The sequence below is a fragment of the Mus caroli genome, chromosome 2 (assembly GCF_900094665.2).
Source record: "Mus caroli chromosome 2, CAROLI_EIJ_v1.1, whole genome shotgun sequence".
Taxonomy (NCBI): Eukaryota; Metazoa; Chordata; class Mammalia; order Rodentia; family Muridae; genus Mus; species Mus caroli.
In genome coordinates this window covers 44,475,746-44,495,406 of record NC_034571.1, presented here as the reverse complement: position 1 = coordinate 44,495,406, position 19,661 = coordinate 44,475,746, and the positions used below count along the sequence as shown (strand labels likewise).

The 19,661-nt window shown below is 38.0% G+C and overlaps 1 protein-coding gene across 4 annotated transcripts in view; it reads right to left on the bottom strand.

Annotated features, from left to right (window-relative positions):
• Window positions 1–19,661, bottom strand: part of Mbd5 (methyl-CpG binding domain protein 5) — a 358,857-nt gene that overhangs the window by 204,764 nt on the left and 134,432 nt on the right. For all 4 annotated transcript variants that reach the window (XM_029474046.1, XM_021182635.2, XM_029474045.1 and 1 more), the window contains exons 3-4: window positions 15,272–15,337; window positions 4,463–4,555 (exon numbers count right to left, since the gene is read on the bottom strand). The gene's annotated coding sequence lies outside the window, so the exon portion shown is untranslated. The remainder of the gene's footprint in view (window positions 1–4,462; window positions 4,556–15,271; window positions 15,338–19,661) is intronic.

Genomic DNA, 19,661 nt, shown 5'->3' with positions numbered 1-19,661 from the left:
CATTTGACAAAATCCAACACCCATTCATGATAAAAGTCTTGGAAAGATCAGGAATTCAAGGCCCATACCTAAACATGATATAAGCAATCTACAGTAAACCAGTAGCCAACATCAAAGTAAATGGTGAGAAGCTGGAAGCAATCCCACTAAAATCAGGGACTAGACAAGGCTGCCCACTTTCTCCCTACTTCGTGTCTCTGGTTGCATATGTATCAGAAGATGGCCTAGTTGGCCATCATTGGAAAGAGAGGCTCATTGGTCATGCAAACTTTATATGCCTTAGTACAGGGGAACCTCAGGGCCGAGAAGTGGGAGTGGGCGGGTAGGGGAGTGGGAGGGGGTTTGGGGGGACTTTTGGGATAGTATTGGAAATGCAATGAAGAATATACCTAATTAAAAAAATCAAAATGAAAAAAAATAGAGTTATAAAGATGTGGCAAATGGTCAGTTTCAGCTACTGTGAGCATGAAGCCAGAGAAGCAGAAGAAGAGGAGTCTGCAGAGAGCAAGCTCCCAGCTGAAAACTAAAAGGAAAGAAAACTATAGAATAAGATGACACAGAAATGTCAGAGCAGGATTTATCAAATACACAACATCAGGGTAAATATTTACAGGGAGGAGGGAATTATCCCCATAGTTAAAAAGTGATACCACTCTTGGGCATATACCCAAAAGATGGCCACCATGTCACAGGCACACATGATCCACTATGTTCATAGCGGCCTTGTTTTTGATAGCCAGAAGCTGGAAGCAACCCAGATGACCCACCACAGAAGAATGGATACAGAAAAGTGGGGAGGGAGGGAGGGACCTGAGAGGGAAAGTGGATGGGGGTTGGGGGGAGAAGAGAATCTGATCTGGTATTTGGTGAGGGAAAAGGACTGAATCCCTGAGGGCAGCAGAAAGAATGAAAACATGTAACTTCAGGAAATAGGAGGTTGTGGGGACCCTCCAGAATGCACCAAAGACCTGGGAGGTGATAGACTCTCAGGAATCAAAGGGAGGGACCTTAGATGAAATGCCTTCAGTAGGGAGAGGGAATTTATAGAGCCCACCTCCAGCATGAAGACAGGGCATCAAGTGAGGGGTGTGGTTGCCATCCTATAGTCACAACTCTGACTCATCAGTGTTCCTGTCTGAAAGGATTACAGGGATAGAAATGGAGAGGAGTCTGAGAAAAAGAGGATCCACTGACAAGCGCAAAGTGGGATCCATGTCAAGGGGAGGTACTAAGGCCTGATAGAAGCAGTTGCCCTCTGTTGTTGAATTAGGGGAGGGTGAAGGAAGCTGAGGAGAAGGGAGATCCTGTAAGGGGACCACAGTCTCAATTAATCTAGACCTCTGAGATCTCTCACATACTGGACCACCAACTAGCCAGCATACACTAGCTGACATGAGGCACCCCAACACACATACAGTAGAGGGTCTATGTTTATTCAGAGATGATGCACCTAACACTCAAGAGACTGGAGGACCCAGAGAGTTTAAAGATCAGGTGGGGTAGGAGTGGGGACATGCATGTGGAGAAAAGGGGGTGGGGAGGAGGTGTGGGATGTGGAACAGTCAGAGGGTAGATGGGGGTGGGAATAAAATATCGAATGTACTAAAGAAATGTTCAACATTAGTCATCAAGGAAATGCCAATCAAAACAACCCAGGGATTCCACCTCATACTAGTCAGAATGGCTAAAATAAGAAACTCAGGTGACAGCAGATGCTGGTGAGGATGTGGAGAGAAAGGAATACTCCTCCATTGCTGGTGGGATTGCAAACTGGTACAATCTCTCTGGAAATAAGTTTGGTGATTCCTCAGAAAACTGGACATAGAACTACCTGAGGACCCAGCTATACCACTCCTGGCCATATACCCAGAAGATGCTCCAACATGTAATAAGGACACATATTCCACTATGTTCATACAGCCTTATTTATAAATACCAGAAGCTAGAAACAATCCAAATGTCCTTAAACAGAGAAATGGATACAGAAAATATGGTACATTTATACAATGGAGTACTACTGAGCTACTAAAAATGATGAATTCATGAAATTCTTAGGGAAATGGATAGAAGTAGAAAATATTATCCTGAGTGAGGTAAAACAATCGCAAAAGAACAAACATGGTATGCACTCACTGATAAGTGGATATTAGCCCCAAAGCTCCAAATAACTAAGATACAATTTACAGACCACTTGAAGCTCAATAAGAAGAAAGACCAAAGTGTGGGTACTTTGGTCCTTCTTAGAAGGAGAACAAAATACTCACAGGAGCAAATATGGAGATAAAGTGTAGAGTAGAGACTGAAGTATAGGCCATCCGGAGACTGTCCCATCTGGGGATTCATCACATAAACAGTCACCAAACCCAGACACTGTTGTGAATGCCAAGACATGCATGCTGAAAGGAGCCTGATATGGCTCTCTCCTAAGAGGCCCTGCCTGAGCCTTACAAATACAGAGATAGATGCTCGCAGACAACCACTGGACTGAGCATGGGGTCCCCAATAGAGGAGTTAGAGAAAGGACTGAAGGAGTTAAAGAGTTTTGCAATTCCATGGGAAGAACAACAATATCAACCAACCAGAACCCTCCAGAGTTCCCAGGGACTAAGCTATCAACAAAGGAGTACAGTGGCTCCAGCTGCATATGTAGCAGAGGATGGCCGTGTTATGCATGAGTGGAAGGAGAGGTCTTTAGTCCTATGAAGGCTCGATAGATGCCCCAGTGGAGGGGAATCGAGGGCAGGGATGTGGGTTTGTGTAGGTGGGTGGAGGAGTACCCACATAGAAGCAGGGGGAGAAAGGATGGAATAGGGTGCTTCCTGGATTGGGCAAACCAGGAAAGGGGATGACCTTTGAAATGTAAATAAAGAAAATATCCAATTAAGAAAAGTAAAAAAAAATGGATTGTAAAAAATTTAATTAACTTAAAACGTCCCCCTAAACAAACAAACAAACAAACAAACAAAAAAGAACTATCAAGAGGTTACTTTAATTCAGGTAATTGTAATTTGCAGTTATATAGAAGAAGAAATTATCATGTAAATATATATAAAATTCTATGGAATGAAATAAAAACCTAGAAACTGACAGTAAGAATGGATACAGAAAATGTGATTCATTTCCACAATGGAATACTACTCAGCTATTGAGAATGAGGATATCATGGGTTTTGTAGGCAAATGGATGGAACTTGAAAATTCCATTCCACATTAGGCAACTCAGACCCACCCAAAAGAATGTGCATGGTATGTACTCACTAATAAGTGGATATTAACCAAAAAAGTACAGAATACCCAGGACACAATCCACAGAACTCAAGAAGGTTAACAAGCTAAAGAGCCCAAGTGAGGACGCATCAGTCCCACTTGGGAGGGAAAAGAAAGTAATCATGGTGGGAGGGGGGAGGGAGGGACCTGGATGGGAAAGAAGACAGGGAGGGAAAGAGGGGAACATGATCAGGTATGGGGGAGGGCACACACAGGACCTTTTTCCATTACTGTTTTCAATATTCTTTCTTTGTTCTGTGCATTTGGTGTTTTAATTATGGTATGAGAAGAGGAATTTCTTTTCTGGTCCCATCTGTTTGGAGTCCTGTAGGCTTCTTGTATGTTTATGGGCATTTGTGGGGGAATATACAGGCAAAAGGGAGGGGGGAGGGCAGATGTGGGATGGGGGGTTGGTGGTGGGGCTAACTGGGAAATGGAATATCATTTGAGATGTAAATGAATGGAATGATTAATACAAAAAAATTTGAATCTCATTTTAAAAGAAAAAAATTTTTTTGGTATGGAAATACAAAAGAGCCCAAGTTCACACAGACACAGACAACCAGACACACACAAACACACACACACAAAACAACAATACAACAAAGAACAACAACAACAAAAAACCCTGCCAAACCTAGTAAAAACATTAATTGCTAATTAAAAATTTAAGAGAAACCAGATTTTAAGTACTTGTACTCTAATGGAATCTGGAAAATAGAGTACTATGGGGAGAGGGGGTAGTTACAGTCCCTTGCCTCAAAGGCTGTATCAACTGTTGTATCTGGTTCAAATAGTGACAAAAGTATACTTTGTATGAAATCTAAATTTTATACTGCTATTGAAAAATAGTATTTTATATCTCTATTTCTGATTTATATTAAAAAGATAACTAAAGTTTAGTTTTACATCCCCTCATTTCACTTTACAAGCCTTCTGGAGATGAAGGACAGTGGCCCATTTTTTAGGTCATATGTTGACAATGTCCCAATGTAGTAAGTAAATTTTAATATGCCTTTTCTGGTTTGTATAGCTCATTTGAAAAATTTCAGATACAGCTGGGATTTGTAGGTGTGCACACAGGTAAGCAGTCAGACACCAGTAACTCTGAAGGAAAGACCATGCGGGAGGAAAAATGGCAAATTAAACTCTGAGTGAGCACAGTAATGACTTATGAGGCTGCACTTTCTACTCACCTTGAGTGTCTTAATTTCTATAGGTATTTTCTACACCACACAGCCTGCAATATCTATCTTACGGAGGCAGAAGTGGACATCTTTGATGCTCTCCTAAAAGAGAAGTACAAGAACACATGAGCAAGTGTAGAGATGAATGAATTTCATTTATTTAAACAGAAAAATCTTCAAGTTATGAATTTCTTATTAAAGAAATAAATTAATTTAATTATCTAAAGCAAGGAGAAGGTAGGTCTATTTTAAGTAAATAAACAAATCTAAAAATTACATTGAAATTTCTCTTTAGAAAACTCAGGCAGTTCTGTTCAACACAGATTTTATTAGCATTTTCTCTCTCTTCGTTTATACATTTGGAATTTATTGTATACTGGGTTGGAGTGGTGTGTGGTAGATGTCCTGTATTCATGCACTATGAGGTCAGAGGACAACCTGCGGGAGTCAGTCCTCTCCTGTCACCATGTGGAATCTAGCAATGAGGCTCAAGCTGCTGAGCTTTTTGGCAAGCTCTTACAGGCAGAGCCTTGTCCTAAGTCCCTGCTGTAGATGGAGATGCATGTCACAGGGGGAGCAGTTTCTATAGTGCTTTTTAACTATCCAGTTTCTGTGCACATGTTTGGTTTATTTTGAGATTATAATTTAATTACATCATTTTCCTCTTCCCTTTCCTCCCTTCAAACCCTCCAATATACCTCTCAGCTTGTTTTCAAATTCATGGCCTCTTTTCTCATCAATTATTATTGTATGCATATATGTTTGTGCACACACACACATCCTAAATATGACCTATTGATTCCATGTAATATTTCTATGTAAATTTTCAGGGCTAACTGTTTGTCACTGGACATCTAACTAGGACTCTTCTCCATCTCCCAGATTTACTTAGTTCTGTTAGAAATTTGTTCCTTATTCCTAGTTCTTACAAAATATAATCTGAATTATACTTGACCTGTTTTAAGAGCTAGATAAAAAATTACTAAGTTCAAGATTTCTGACTTGTGCAAAAACTAAAACTCTATTCTTATCACATGAATTCCGTAATCAGTATTTTATACCATCTTAGCAAAGCTTGGCAGAAAAAGTGTTTTTATAAAGATCATGAATGTGATTGACAGATGGATTTATCCAGAGAATATACCCTTTACCTAAAAAGCTTTGTTCTTATTACCTCACAGTACAATCATGGAGGAAATTTTAATTTTACAGGGCCATTCCTTTAACAGGTGGTTTTAGAGTTTACCACGTTTCAAGTTACAGACAAATAAATTTGAATACAGTACCCTTGTTGCTTTTATTCATTACTATTGATTCCTGTGTTTGTGTCTATACATTAAAATACTTGAGATACTTCTGAAAATACTAAAAGAAGGTTGTTTGTGAGCTATTCTGACTTAAATTTTATGATGCTAACAGTTTATATTAAAAATCACAGACTAATTCCAAATGCAGTATTCTATATGCCTTAAATTCCATTAAATATGGCTGAAACTTGAAATATAAATTTGTAGTTTTAGCATATTTCTAATTTCTTGTAAAATATGCTTTCTTAAAATATTTCTATACATCTAATTATAAAATTCAAAAATGTGTAGGAAAATACATGCTTTCTTGTCTCCCACAACTGTAGTAGTGCACATGTTCTCGTCTTCCACAGCTGTAGTAGTACACATGTTCTCTTGTCTCCCACAGCTGTAGTAGTGCAATAGCTGTCTTGTTTTGCATAGCTATAAAAGAGCATCTATGCAATTTTCAAAATACTAATCATATGTATCCTAAAAGTAACTTTAAAAACATTTTAATTTACATTTACAATGATTTAACCCATACATTATCATAGTAAGAAATTAATTAATAAAATAAAATTCCAGTAATTCAGTGTAATAGTAATTAAACATCTGAATAAATAAAAATGTTTGTAGATTATGCCTACTTTATAAAGGCCTCCAATTTTTTAATAAAAATTTTAATCATACAATCCATGAACGATTTCTGTTTAGAACTGTTTTGTGAAGGAGAATAATTTTACCTGAGCATATGCAAACTGCTGTTTAATAGAGTGAAGACCATTAGAATGTTTATTCTAAATTATTCTATCAATGGACCTTGAATTAGTATGGGTCAAATGTAACTGTGACATCTTTGTAGCAAAGAGCAGAAGATCCTACTAGGTATGTCTATGACCTGATGAAAAATTCAAATATGACTGTGAATCTTGCCCAATGACAACATTTTCTTCAGCCCTTTGCTGCATGTCTACATAATCTGGCTTCATTAGGCACTGTATTTAAAATATAGAGGAACTGAAGATCCTTTCATGTTGATAATCTTTAGGCTTCACAAAGAACTAATAACAAATGAATTAGGTTTGTAAAAATAAGCAGTATTTTTTCCTTTTCTTCCCTAACCAGTATTTTCTAAAAATATTCACTCCATATGGACAAACTCTTTGGTTGGAATAATCTGGTCCTGATAGAAGTGTTCCCTCATCTACAAGGGCAAGTGGCCTTGAAATGCAACGCCTTAACCTCTCCAGCACTGGGAAGAGAGATAGTACTGTCATGTCCAATCCAATGGTATACTTTCATTATATTCATTATTTTGGGGAAACTAGTTAATTTAGGGTTATGATCATCTTCTAGTATAATCAGATTTTCAGAAAGTAACTGCAACATATTTCCAAACACAGTAACAGAGAACATTCATATGTGGGTGGAGAGAGAGAGAGAGAGAGAGAGAGAGAGAGAGAGAGAGAGAGAGAGAGGGAGGGAGAGGGAGGAGGGGTAGGAGGGAGGGAGGAGGGAGGGAGGAGGGAGGAAAGAGAGAGGAAGGAGAGAGAAATGACCCAGGTGACTGTATGCTTGTTGACATGGGCATGTGTATGCCAAGTACTACACTACCTCGGTCACATGAGACTGGCAAAGCCTTCCTTGGGTGAAGTTCACTGGGATGACAAAGCTTTCCTCTAATCCGAGTGTGACTATGGACAGTTTGTGCAGAAAATGTCCACCATAGCTTTCTCCTCTGTTTATAGTCTGAAGACTGAGCCCCAAAGAGACTCTGCTGACTGAGACTAGTGAAACCCACTTCCTTGCTAAGCTGTATATAATAATTCCACTTCCTTGTTTTTATGTATGCAGTAACTATGCCCCCTTTTTAAAAAGCATGGGGCCACTCACCCACCATCAAAAAATTGGACCCAGAATTATTCCTGTCTAAAAGAACTTCAGGGACAAAAATAGAGCAGAGACTGAAGGAATGGCTATCCAGTGCCTGGCCGAACTTGGGATCCATCACATGGGCAGGCACCAAACTCTGTGACTATTACTGATACTATGTTGTGCTTATAGACAGGAGCCTAGCATGGCTGCCCTCTGAGAGGCTCTACCAGCAGCTGACAGAGACAAATGCAGATACTTACAGCCAACTACTGGACTGAGAATGGGGACCTCTATGAAAGAGTTAGGGGAAGAACTGAATGACCTGAAGGGGATAGCAACCCCATAGGAACAGTATCAACTATCCCAGACCCCTTAGAGCTCCCAGAGTTGAATCACAAACCAAAAAACATACACGGGCTGGTCTGTGGTCCCTGGTACATAATGTAGCAGAGGACTGCATTGTCTGGCCTGTGTAGGAGAGAATCTGCCTAATCCTGTAGAAACTTGATGCCCCAGGAAAGGGGGATGTTAGCTGAGGTGAGGTGGGTATGGGTGGGTAGATAGGGGAGCACCCTCTCAGAAGCAAAGGGGATAGGGGATGGAGGATGGGGTAAAGAACTCAGAGGGGACACTGGGAAGGGGGACACCATTTGGATGTGAATGAATAAAATAATTTAATAAACAACAACAACAAAGCTGTTGTGATAACTCTTGTTCAAGTATATATAATAACAAAACTGAAATTTCAGGTTGCTATGGCTTCTCCCTGAGAGCCCAACCCACCTGATCTCAGTATTTTTTGTTCCTATATCTGTAAGTTTGTGCTTCATTTTCCTTGATGCCTCTGTTAGGTTAATCACTGGAGTCATGAAGAATACTGTATATATGGACATTCTATTGTTAGGTTTGTTGACAGAACCAACTACTAAGCCAACAAGATTGAAGTCTACTGAATAGGTTGGCAATTTCACCCATTACTTTTACTTCTATAAGGTCGTTTTCCATATCTCAAAAATGAGGTTTTTGTAAACAATTATAGAGCAAACACTCAAGGCTGAACAAACAAGTAGATTGTAGAAATCAACAAGGTAGGACAAATTATGTAAGTGTAAGTATTTAGATTACATTTAAAATAATTTTAAAAAATTTCAAATGTTTTACAAATGAAAAACAGTCAAGGAAAATGTTATATCTAAAAAAAAAAAAATCTTGGCACAAAGCATCCAAGAAATCTAGAAGTATGCAAAAAGACAAACTCTATGAATATGATATGAATGGATAGAGGAAAGAGAAGAAACACAGGTCAAAGAAACAGAAAACAAAATAATAAATGAAAACTTGAAACTTTCCCCAATGTAATCAAGAACACGGTGCCTATCAAGTTATACAAAGATACAGAACACCAAATAGACAGGAGAGGATCAGAGAGAAAAAAAAAAAACTCCCCATGACACATAATAATCAAAACATTAGATATCCAGTACAAAAGAAGGCTGTAAAAATCTTATGGGAAAAAGACCAAGTCCTGTATAAAGGCAGGCACATTAGAATAATACCTAACTTCCCAAGGGAGACTCCAAAGGCCAGAAAGGCCTAGACTCATTCTACAAACTCAAGAGAAACTACAAATGCTAGCCTGGACTTTAGGACTCAGCAAACGATCAATAATAATCAAATAAGAAACAAAATATTCCAAATAAACCCCTAAATTTACACAATTTCAGTTCACTAAATCAGCTCTACAGAATGCACTAGAAAGAAAGCTTCAGTCTGAAGGGTTAACTATATCAAAGACAAAAGTAATAAATAATCCCATACCTGTCAACAGAAAAGGGGGAGTTAAAAATAATAATAGGAATCTATAAACAGTACTCATTATTTACAATCCATACCAATGACCTTAATTCCCCAATAAAAACAAACAGACTAACAAATTGGATTAGAAAAGAGGATATGTCCTATACATCCAAAAAACAAATGTCACCATCAATGACAGATGTCACTTCGGAGGAAAAAGAATGGAAAAATGTATTCTAAGCAAATGGATCCAAGAAGCAAGCAAACATAGCTATTCTCATAGCTTGACAAAAAGATTTCAAGCCAAGACTAATCAGAAGAGACAGGCAAGGACACCAAATACTCATTTAAGGAAAAATCCACTGATAATTTCACAATTCTAAACATTTATGCACCAAATATAAAGGTACCCAAATTCAAAAACAGAAACTATACTACAGGCTAAAACCACATATTGAAACCCCTGCTCCTTGCCCAGCCACAGTGATAGATGGTGACATTGAGACACTGAGATCATTGAAACAAAAACCAAGCAGAACAGAATTAAATAAGTCAGGTATTCAATTAATTTTGGTTGAAGGGGATCCAGTCGGTCTCTGTATTCATTATGTGGTTATTCCTTAAGTTATTGAATGTATAATTGGATTCAGATTCAGATACTGAAAAGCTGATAGAAAAACAAGCTGAAAAGCTTGTGGAACTATTATGAGCTATTATGGTTGGAAAGACCAAATGGAAGCCACTGGTGATGGGTCTACCAAGAAAAGCAGTGAACCAAATACAGCAAAACCAATACTGTATCCCTCACTGAATTGCAGAAGTTAATTTCACAATCAAGGACTTGAAAGATGTAGTGGTAGGACTACCCATGACATGTCCGTTCAGTTCTCTCATCTGGCCAGTGCAAAAGACAGAAGGATCATGTAGAATGAGAGCTGACTATTTAAAAAAGTAATCAAGAAATGACTCATATTGCAGCTGGACCCTTATATGAGAAGATCAACATATCTCACGGCACAAGGTAGTCAGCTATTGATCTAGGAAATGCCTTTTCTAGGTATCTGTCTGTACAGGCCTCTATGAGCAATTTGCTTTCAGTTGAAAAGGCCATCAGGATACATTTAAAGCTTGACCTAAAGGGTATATTAACTCTCTAGCCCTAAGTCAAAACTTAGTTCAAAGGGATCTTGGTCTCTGTTTCTTCTACAGCATATCAATTGTCCACTATATGGATGGCATTATGTAGGCTAGAACAAGTAAGCAGGCTGCAGTAGCCATTTTTGGTTTTGTTGGTAGTGCATAAGTATATCAGAGGGTCTTAGTCAGGGTTTCTATTCCTGGACAAAATATCATGACCAAGAAGCAAGTTGGGGAGGAAAGGGTTTATTCAGCTTACTCTTCCACATTGCTGTTCATCACCAAACAAGTCAGGACTGGAACTCAAACAGGTCAGGAAGCAGGAGCTGATGCAGAGGCCATGGAGGGATGTTCCTTACTGGCTTGCTAGCCTGCTCTCTTATAGAACCAAGACTACCAGCCCAGAGATGGTCCCACTCACAAGGGGCCTTTCTCCCTTGATCACTAATTGAGAAAAATGCCTTACAGTTGGATCTCATGGAGGCATTTCCTTAACTAAAGCTCCTTTCTCTGTGATACTCCAGCTGTGTCAAGTTGACACAAAACTAGCGTACACAGAGGATGGGAAATAAATCCAAATTTCAAGGGCCTTCTTTGTCAGTGAAATTTCTCAGAGTTCAGTCATGTGTAGCATGGAGATATCCCTTCTATGATAAAGGATAAGGTTGTTATCCAGGCCCCTCTCACCATTAAGAACAAAGAACAAAGCTGCTTAATGGTCCTATTTGGATAGGGATACAGCTCATTTCTCACTTGGGTGTCTTGCCATGTACCCAAATGACTTGGAAAACTGTTAGCTTTAAATAGGTCTTGGAATAGGAGCCGGCTCCATAATAGGTCCAGGATATGAAGACTGCTCTGTCCCTTTGACAAAAGATCCAGCAGACCTGATGATACTTGTGTCAGTGACAGATAATGTTTGTGACCTTTGTCAAGCTGCTAAAGGTAAATCATACAGAAGGACCTTGGGAGTTTGGAACAGGAATCTATCATCATTTAAGACAGTTATCCTCACCTTTTAGGGACAGCCCTTAGCTTGCTATTGGGCCTTAGTGGAATCTGAATGTCTGACAAGTTACCATGTGATCTGAGCTGCCTATCAAGTATTGGATATCGTCCCACTCATAAAAGTACAATGCACACAGAAGCAATACATTACCAAATAAAAGTTAAATACACATGATTGGTCCGGAGCAGATTTCGAGAACATGAGCTGCATGATGAAATAGCTCAAGAGCCTATGGTTTCTACTTCATTTGTAATGTCATCTGCTTATAGCCTCATGGGATAAGCTCTATTACCAGTTGGCTGAGGAGGAGAAGAGTAGGGCCTGGTTTACAAATGGTTCATCATTCTATGCAAGTGCCACCCTGTAGTGGACAGCTGCAGCATATTAATCTCTTTCTGGGACAACTTTTAAAGACAATGAGGGGTAAATTTTCACAGTGTGCAGAACTTTGGGCAGTAAAAATGGTCAAATGCTTTGCTTAGGAGAAATGGCCAATTGTGAGACTGTTTACTGATACATGATGTATAACCAGTGGATTAGCTTGATAGTCAGCTACTTGTATAGAACATGACTGGAAAAATTAATGAGAAGGACATTTTGGAAGATATTATGTGACCACCTCTCTCAAATTGGTCAAAGGATATAAAGGTAACTGTGTCTCATGTAAATGCTCATAACAATTGACTTCAGTAGAGGAAGAGTTCAATAGTCAAGTAGACAGCATGACCTAGCATGTGGACAGTCCATCTCTTTCCAAGCCATCCCTGTCACTGCCCAGTGGACCCATGAACAAAATGGCTATGGTGGCAGAGACAGAGGTTATGCATGGGCTCAACAATATCGACTTCCACTCACCAAGGCTGGCCTGGCTTCAGCTGCTGCTGAGTGCTTATCTGTCAACAGCAGAGACAAACTACGATTTCCTGATTGATATGGAACCATTCCCCAGGATTACTGACTAGCCAGGGATCTAGTGGCAGGTGGACTACATCAGACCACTTCCTTCATGGAAAGGACAATGCTTTGTTCTTACTGGGGCAGATACATGGTTGGGTTTTTGTTTTGTTTTGTTTATTGTTTTGTTTTGTTTTGTTTGTTTGTTGCCAAACCTCAGCTTGTAAGCCATTCTAATAAATCTTTCATACATACCCTACATATATACACATACATTTCATTCTATCAGTTCTGCTCCTTTAGAGAACCCCCCTAATACACATTAGTATCATAGTTTGATCATTTCTACCATGTTTCCTTGATGTTCTCTTCAATTCTTGCTTGAACATCTTGTTTAAATATTGTTAAATATACATACATATGTATACATGCAAATGAAATTTATTACTTTATGTGTATGTTTGTTTTACCAGTATGTATGCATGTAAGTGCACATTTGTTCCTGGTGTCCATGGGGGTACAATAGGGTGTCACGTTCCCCTGGAACTGGAGGAATAAAGAGTAGTGAACCGTCATGTGGATAGTAGGAACTCAATCTAGGTCTTTTTAAGAGCAACAAATGTTTTTCAGTGCTGAGCCATCTTCCCAACCTGACATATGTATATATAAATATATAACCCACCAAGTATATTATTAGTTTTGTTCATATGCAGAAGTATTCAGGGCTTATTACTGGAGATTGTCTAATTCTCTCAACAACTGATTACCTATAGTTCTTCATTTAGGTGGGACCCTGTGAAATTTCCCTCACATTGGCATTCTGACTTGCTAGCAGATCTTCCACAGAGTTTTTAAATTTATAGATCTATTATTGGGTTTTTAGAAAACTTAATAAAGAATGAAAAATTCATCAGAAACTCAATTCCTGGAGATGGGCTTGGCATCTCTCTTTGTGAATTTTTGTTTTGTTGTTGTTGTTTTCAGTTTGCAAATAGGCCTTTAGCTAACAGTGAACAGGCTCTTGCTGAGCCCTTCACAGATCAAAAGAATGTGCCTATCTCTGACTTACATCTGCTTACATCTAGACTTCCAGTCTTTTACTCTAAAGCTCTGAGTGCTTTTTGACCATTTCTGGCTACAAATGACTGCTGGGTGTGGTCAAATGCATTCCATTTCAATGTCTGCAGTACTTTTAGGTTATTCCTAATACTTTCATTTAACATTTTATTACATCTTATTTTAGTATCAAGGTGGCTGATAAATATTTTATTAGTTTTGTGGCACACTAAGTTCCTTGAATTTTAGTTTTCATTAACTTAGAATATTATTCTATACTATTTTTATTGCTTTCATTTTTTTTAGCATGTTAAATGTCCCTAAACATTCATACATGAGCATTTCATATTAAGGTTTGCTTTAGTTCAGCCCACAAGTATATGTATATAAATTTAAGCTTAAGAAAAACTAAAATGTATTATTATTTTCAACATTAAGACTTATCACTTATATTGATTTTAGTATTATAAATTATGTTAGAATTGTAATGATACATTGAGTATGTTAGATGCTTTATTTAGTCACACACTTTTGCTAATTTTTAGTGGTATTTGTTAGCCAATAGGAAATGGAAAAGGATCTATTTTTTAAAAATATTTTGTTCATAATAAAATACTCTCTCTCTCTCCCACACACACACACACACACACACACACACACACACACACGGTTTGTAGCTGGGGTTCCTCCAGAAGCTGACTACTGCATTATATTATAATCTCAAAAACAAAAAAGATAATTTTAAAGAAAAAAGCAAAATAAAAAGCCTATTGATTATTCCTATGAAGATCTTTCCCAAAGAGCAAATAATAGTATGAAAGTAAGCTGAACAACATAAACTTAAAAAAAAAAGAAAGGAAAGAATAAGGAGCTATAACTTGTTTGGGACTTTGATTGTCACTACAGAGAATTTAAGAACATGAGAAAGAAGCATGGGCAGAGGACAAAAGGCCCAGCAAAACCAGCTATCCCAGAGGCCCCTGAAGGCTAACTGCATGAGGAGAACACATGTGGTACAAGCTGCACAGCTGCTTATTATGATGAAACAGGACAATGTTTGCTTGCAGTCTTGTTTCAGTTGATTCAGTCAGGTCAAATGCCAGTCTTAGAGCTTAGATGCAGGAACTGGCCATTGGAAGACTGGTGTACACATAACAATAAGAGCTTCGTAGATGATACAGTCAGGGGACTCACACCATTTATTATCTTAGAAAAATCAAAAGGCATTCATAATCACTATGATGATAATTAGTTCAAAAACTAAGTTTTATCTGGAAGCTAAGGTATACTAAAAATTGCTATTTTTAATTAACGTTTCTTACTATGAAAATGCTTGAGTACAGATGTTTGCTTATAGCTACATATTAGGAATAAGGCTTGGACTACACATATCCTTAATAATTACATTAATAAAGAAATGAAACTGAATGACTATCATTTTATTTATGTTTATATATAGCACATTATCAATTTCAATGACAAAGCTATTCTCTAAAAGGAGTATCTTTGAAAATAAATCAAGTTAGAAAAGGAAGAGGAATAGACATGACACTAGGAGGAACAGAAATAACTCAGAAGTTCAGAGAATTTCCTGTAGGACCCCAGATTCTGTTCCAGCCCTCACACAACTGTCTGTTCCTCCTGTCCACTCCTGATCTCCAGGGGCACCAGGCACATGCGGGGTGCACAGACAGACATGTATGTAAGCCATCTATACACATGGAAAACAATTCTTAAAGGAAACTACTCAAGCACTCTTACCCAAAGTTGTCCTCCTTTTCTCTTCTGTTTTTAATTCCTCTGAAAACTACACACATTCAAAAGCACCTGTAGGATAAAGTCAGGTTTGCCATCAGTCTTATTTTAATTTGCACTATTTTCATGCTAATTTAACGAAAAATTTATGTTGCTCTTCATTAATCACAAAGTTTTAAGAATGATAAATCCTAGTGTTCTAAGAAACCATGAGTGTAGACTTTGATGGTTACAAGAGAAATCAGTTGAAGGAAGTTCTAGTCTTTAAATATCTGATTGAAAATGAAGGACAAAAAGGAGATTAATGAGTTTGTAAAAAAACTAGGTAAGATAAAATTTAGGACCACACATAACTAGAGATTACAGCTCATAAATTTAAAAATGTTTAATTATCTTAAGAATAAGACTCCTTTGTAATGGAAAAATACAGTAAAATAATCCTATTTATATAACACAGCTAGTACAGAGAAATGTCTTTTATTTCCCATTTGGGAGGCTGGGAGACAAGCTCCCCTTGGTAAGAATGCTTTCTACTGGCAATGAGGCAACATGGACACTCAGAATGAATAATGCTGTCTCTTCAAACCTCCAGTCACTTTTGATATTCATTAGGTCTTTGCCAATCAGATGGTGACAATTTAGAATTCTTTTACTCATACTTTTTTTTTAAAGCTTTATTTATTTTATGTATATGAGTATACTGTCTCTGTCTTCAGACATACCAGAAGATCCCACTACAGATGGTTGTGAGCCACCACATGGTTGCTGGGATTTGAACTCAGGACCTCTAGAAGAGCAGTTAGTGCTCTTAACCGCTGAGCCAACTCTCAAGCCCCAAATCATATTTTTAATATATTGGATCAACTTTAATAGTTTTGTCACTAATTTTTCAGGAAGGAAAATAAAAATATTTTATCTAATCTAGTAGCAGATAAAATGTATTAAATTCAAATTCTACTTACACCATTATAAACAAATGTTTCCTAGTCCCAAGATGTCATTTAATCACCACTAAACATAAGGCTATAGGTAATATCTCATTATTGCTCAGTGAGAGAAATGACACTAAAATTGAACCTCAGCCTAAAGTTACCCTCTCTGCCTTCCCAAACAGCTTTTTGGCTTATTCAGAAAATGGATCTCAGTTGTGTTAAATACTGAGCACATTACATTTTTAAATTACTTACTTGTTTTATTTCAAAATGACTGAGGCAGCTAAGAAAAGGCCAGTACCATATGTTAAAAGTGAAATAAATGAGAACATTATAACAAAGGGAAATTTTGAGTGACAAAAGTTTAAGATTAAGAAATTAAAAGTTATGGGAAATACTTTTAACAGACTAGAGGCTGTCCAAAAAATTATTACAAAACAGAAACACCGCAAAGGACCTATAACATTCCAAGAAGTGAATTCCTTCCGAAGTTCTCTGCTCTGTGGGCTGTTCTTTCCTGTGACATAGATGCCAACAATGGCACAAAGGCTGCCAATGCTTCCTTCCTGACGATAACCAGGACTATGTTGTCTCCAAGGAACGTGTTCCTAGAAACCCAGTTCCATTTACTACATGGTTTCTATAAACATACATAGATTCTCAATTCCAAAAAGCAAATTGTTAAGGAAAAAAAAACCTATGTATGATTAAACCAAAAATTTAATTCCCCTTAATATAGTTTATTTCGTATTAATACAGTATAGAAAACCTATGTGAAAACTACAGCAATGACCAATCGATACAACTAGATGTTTCTAGTTAACAGTATATGTATATTCCACAAAAATTCAATTCAAATTGAAGTAAACACACTTCAGTAAATAAAACAATTACCCAACTTTAATCATATTATATATGAATTATGAAAATATACATAAAAATGTCAAACTTCACCCAAGTTTCAATCCTTCCCCAAACAACATCTCTATGGCCTGTTTTGTCTTTTTGATTTGATCAAAAATGTAATGGTTGTACTTGTATTGATTAATCTGAGTTTAAATCAACTGTGTAGCTGGAAAGAAGCAAGATGTAGCAACATGGTAAAAGAATAGTTCAAATACTAACAAGATTTACTCCAATTTCAGCTTTTATCCTACATGTGCTTTTTAATCTTGTGAAGAAAGTGGCTACATAAACACATAGCACGAATGGCTGAGGCGCAGTGTATATGCTGGGTTTTCTCATACTTACATTTATGTGTCTTGCTGGGAGTGGTGGTGTGCAACTATAGTTCTGGCCCTTGGGAAACTGAGGTAGGAACATCCCTTGAGCCCAGGAATTTACTATTTGGCAAGACAACAATATCCTCTCAGTAAATATACAGATAGCTTCTAAACTGACTGACGTTGCTGAAGACAAGCCAAGGAAAAGAACTCTAGTCCTAATGTGTTGTCTGAATGGCATGTCCTGTATGAGTACATTTTGCTTTGTGTGTGTGTGTGCACATGTGTGTGATGTGTGTTTTAATAACAATGCATTTATACATCTCAATTCCTCAATATACAGTGTGAGATGTGTGAGAGAAGAAAATTATAGAGAAAAAAATACTTTAAGATCCCCCATCCCTTACTATTGGTCACATTTCTTCACTCATCTAATTAAGATACAAATATCTAACATTGCCTATGTTTTTAAACAGAATAAAGGAAATAAATAGTTATTACTATTACATGAAATCTAACATTATGACCAAAATTTATCTCAGAAGAATTAACAAATGCTCACTTATCAGATTTTTTTTTTTAAGTGGGTCTGGAGAGATGGCTCAGTGGGTAAGAGCACTCACTGGTTGCTCTTAGAGAGGACCAGAGTTCGGTTCTGAGCAGCTTCAAGGCAGCTCCAAGATGTCTGTGATCCTAGTATCAATGGGTTCTGAAGCCCTCTCTGGTCTCAATAGGTACCAGACACATAAATGGTAGACAGACATATAGGCAAGCAAAACACTCATACACATAAAACCAAAACAAAACATGAAACAAACAACAAAAGAAGCCAAACAACTTTCATTTATTGCTTATACTTGTGTTAATAAAATCTGGCTTTCAAAGCTGCATTTTACTCTGCCATGTAAATATACAATTGGATATATTTCATTATTTAGATTTCCACATTTTCAGCATTATATATACATATATAACATACATTTATTTAATATATATAACAATAGTTTCTCAAATTGATATTGAAGATAAATAATTAACCTTTATGTGGAATTTACAACATTTTGAAATTCTATGTTGTGCAAGGTAGGTCTTAGGTGCTCTTGTATATTTTAAGAACAGGAGTAAAGAATATCAAACAGAGGCCAGCTCCATGCCACCTTGAGCACAAATTGGCAGACAGTCCAAAGGTCCCCAGAGGACTCTCCATGCTACAAGCGCCCTAGCACACCCAGGATCTTGGGATTGCTGGTGAGTGGAACACAACATCTGTTCCAAAACAACCCAGAGGGGCTTAGGCCAGCAGGAACAGAGACACAAGAAACCAGCCCGACCAGCAGCAGGGGTTTCATTCTGTTCAGAGCCAGCACTGCGCCACCTTGGGCATGAACTCCTCAGACAGTGTCACAGTCCCCAAAGGACTCTCCATGCTGCAGGCACCCTAGCACACCCAAGATCTTAGGATCACCGAGGAGTCCGCCTCCAGAGAGGGCTCTGACCCTGGGACTCAGGTGAGAGTGCCATCTTCTATCCTGGGTCTCTTTGATCGGTCTGCTCAGGATAGCACATGGGCCTCAGAAGCAACAGAGCTTCTTGGACAGGGTCCCTTCCGGCCTTCATCTTCAGCCAAGAGGTGGATTTGAGCTTCAGACCTCTGTGCATCTTCCCTGCAAGAAGAGAGCTTGCCTGCAGAAAGTGCTATGACCACTGGAACTCAGGAGAGAGTTGGACTCCCAGGAGTGCTGTCAGAGGCTAACAGAATCACAGGAGAATCAAGCTCCAGCCAGAGAAAGCTAGAACATCTAACACCAGAGATTAGCAGATGGCAAAATGCAAATGTAAGAATCTTGCTAACAGAAACCAAGATCACTCAGCATCATCAGAACCCAGTACGCCCACCACAGTGAGTCCTGGATACCCCAACACACCCGAAAATGAAAGTAGAAACAATAAAAAAAAAACCCAAAGTGAGGCAACTCTGGAGATAGAAATCCTAGGAAAGAAATAAGGAACCATAGAGACAATCATCAGCAACAGAATACAAGAGATGGAAGAGAGAATCTCAAGTGCAGAAGATTCCATAGAGAACATGGGCACAACAATCAAATAAAATGCAAAATGCAAAAAGATCCTAACTCAAAACATCCAGGAAATCCAAGACACAATGAGAAGACCAACCTAAAAATAATAGGTATAGATGAGAATGAAGATTTTTCAACTTAAAGGGCCAGCAAATATCTTCGA